The sequence below is a fragment of the Micropterus dolomieu genome, linkage group LG12 (genome assembly GCF_021292245.1).
Source record: "Micropterus dolomieu isolate WLL.071019.BEF.003 ecotype Adirondacks linkage group LG12, ASM2129224v1, whole genome shotgun sequence".
Taxonomy (NCBI): domain Eukaryota; kingdom Metazoa; phylum Chordata; class Actinopteri; order Centrarchiformes; family Centrarchidae; genus Micropterus; species Micropterus dolomieu.
In genome coordinates, this window is record NC_060161.1 from 2,914,694 (window position 1) to 2,918,223 (window position 3,530).

Consider the following 3,530-nt stretch of genomic DNA (forward strand, 5'->3'; position numbering starts at 1 on the left):
GTGGGTTTTCTGTAAACACCAATCTGCAGGCTCCTGTCCTCTTCAGTGTGTACAGCGCAGTCCAGGAAGGCCAAACTGTTGTTGTGAACATCTTCTCGTGTGAACTTGATGTTACTGTCCACAGAGTTGATGTGTTCTGTGAAGGCTTGCACTTCCTGGCTTTTGATTTTGACCCAGGTGTCGTCCACATATCTGTACCAGTGGCTCGGTGCTATTCCTCTGAAGGAGTTGAGGGCTTTATTCTCCACTTCTTCCATGTAGATGTTGGCCACAATCGGGGATACCGGTGAGCCCATGGCACAGCCATGCTTCTGTCTGTAGAATCCACCGTTGTACTGGAAGTAGGTGGTGTTTAGACAGAGGTCGAGTAATTTGCAGATTTGGTCAGGGCTGAGGCTAGTTCTGTTGTCCTGTGTTAGCCGTTTCCTAACGGTTTCTACTGCCTCTATGGTGGGGATGCAGGTGAACAAAGAAGTCACGTCATAGGATACCATGGTTTCATCTGGATCCAGTTTTAGTCCTCGAACTTTGTTTACAAAGTCAATAGAGTTTTGGATGTGGTGAGGCGTGTTTCCCACCAATGGAGCTAAGATGGTGGAAATGTGTTTGGCAATGTTGTAGGTGACCGAGTTAATGCTGCTGATTATCGGCCTACCTTCGTTGGATAACTGTGCTCTTTAGCTATAGAGCCATGAGCAATTGCTATCCGGGGAAACTCCAATATTAAAGGAACGGTGATAGGAACAACACAGCACAAAATTCTACAGTATGTGGATGATATCCTTCTGAGGTTAACAGACCCACCAAACTCGATACCCGCACTAATCACCTGTGTGAAAGAGTTCGGTCAAATCTCTAGATACAAGGTTAATTTTACAAAATCTGAAATCATGCCTCTTGGTTTATCGTATGAGTATGAACCTGACTTTGTAAAAGCCTTTCGTTGGGTACCAAATGGATTTACATTCCTGGGGCTTAAAATAACACCTAAAAATAATCAATCTTTGATTTTGTGACGATGAGTTGGAAGAAGGTCTTATTAAGATGATAATTCTCCCCAAAATTATTTATCCTCTATCTATGCTCTTCATATCTCTGAAGAAAAACAATATTAAAGATATAAATAAAGCTCTCTCTGACTTTATCTGGGCTGGCAGAAAGCCCAAAATTACCAAAAGGAGGAGGAGGATGGGGCCTCCCCAACACCACAAACTATACAACCTCAATGCAGGCCAGAATTATCTCAACATGGGCAACTGTTCAACCAAAGCCACCATGGTTTGAGATTGAAGCAACCTTCTGAAAACTGTATTCTCCTGTCAACTTACTCGATAAATGCAGGAGCGAACTACCAATTATGATGAAAGACAATTTCTTAATTACTAATGTGTGCAGCACTTGGATTTCTCTACGGAAATTATTTGGGACTAAACGTAAATTGTGTTGTTTAACAACAATGACTGATAATCCTGATTTAACTAGAGAGGGCACTGGATCTAACTTTCAGAACTGGTATTAAGCAGGAATTTATCATATTTACATTTGGGATAGGGGAACATTTAAAACATTTGATTCATTACAGGCTACATACAAACTACAAACAAGAATTTTACAAATACCTTCAGGTCAGACGCTATGTATATTCTAAAATGGATACTCTCAATCTTCCAGATGACTTTAACTTATTAGAAAAGACTCTTTTAGATAGTCTTAAACAAGGTCACTTTGTCTCCAAATTTAATTCCAAGCTACAAAATTTGAATACAGACAGACGATCATTCCTACGGAAATCATGGGAGACTCAGTTGAAAACAACAATAGACATTAAAATATGGGAGGAAATTTTACTTTTACCTTTGAAGATATCCATATGTAACAAATTCAGAGAAATGCAATATTATCTTACAAAATTTCTACATATACCAATGGCTGTATAGTAAATATACAGCAAGGACCTCTCCAAACTGCCCAAAATGTAAGACTATTTTATGGACAAGATTTCACTGCATCTGGGAATGCAAAAAGATTCAATAGTTTTGGCAAACTGTATGTGATTAGTGTGATAATCAAGCAGCATTTACAGCCTAATCCAATAGTATGTCTATTGGGATATATACCTGAATCACTAAGATCACATAAGAATACTGTACACCTTTTGCCTTTGCTGGGCTTCATATCTGTGGCTGAAAAACTGCTGCAGAAGCTGCAGGACATCTGGCCCTTAGTCTTGTTACTGCAGTGATTGGCCAGTGGGTCACATCTGAGATTTCTGACAGCACAAAGGAGAGTTTGATGAAAAAGTCAGAAATGACAGATTTGTGAGGAGGTGGACTTCGCAACATGTTTACAACTGCTTGTTAACTTTGGTGAGAAGTGATCATGTTGCTCCGATCTACGTCATCAACCTTCTCATTTCTGACCTCCTTCAGCTCTGCTGCATGATTGTTCAGGTGGCAGATGTTCAGTTGATATATAACAAGGCCATTCATATTTGCCTCTCTGGTCTGTTTGCCAGTGTTTACTTCATGGTCTGCATCGCCCTGGAAAGGTATCTGTCTGTCTATCCAGTATGTGTGGAGCTCCTTCTGTGTCTGAACATTATATTAGTTTATAACTCTGAAGCTCCTCAAAGACTTTGTGTCCATCTTGTATTACAGGTATTTGGTCATCGCCCACCCGCTGTGGTACCGCTACAGACGAACCATCAAGACCTCTGTGGCGCTCTGTGTCATAGTCTGTGTCTTTTCTCTTGTCTGTGTCGTCTTTACGACACAGACATGTTTTGTATTCCTTTACTGGTTATGTTGTCACTAACATAATCTTCCCTATTAATTTGTTGTATAAATGTATATTCATTTATTTATTAACATTCAATCCACCTGTTCGTTTAGTTACATGTTGTTAAACTAATTAATGTAAAAAAATAAAAAAGTACTTTAATATCTTCATATTGAAAATGATTGCTCTTATCGGTTATGACTGTCTCTGTCACACTAATTCTTATTTTGACTCAAGTTAAAAACTCTGAAAATGTTATGAGAGTTAAGAGAAAACTATTTGGTCATTTAAAAGTGCAGGATGCCTCCCTGGTAACAGCAGGTTGGGCTTTATGTTCATATAGACAACAGAGATTTCTCAGTTTATAATTCACTGAGCTGGTCAAAGACAAATATTCACAGTTTGTCTAGAAATTGTTTTTTTATTGGATTTCAAGAAAATGTACAATTTTGTATAGACTGATCCTGTGATAATAATATGTTATCCATATTGCCAAGTGTAACGGGTGTGGTCGGGTGTGTGAAGGATTACTCCTGGGATCACTTCTTTTCCACGATTTATTGGCTCGCACATCTGCAGAACACAATGCACACATCAATTGCCCCTGGCCTCCTCTTACATTACCTCTGCTTCCCTCAGCGGTGCAAGACGCAACTGAGCGCTTCATGAATTCAAAATACATTACAAACACATTACTCCAACATCACATGAGTCACTCTGCTCATAGTGTACATAGTGTTCATAGAAAGCCA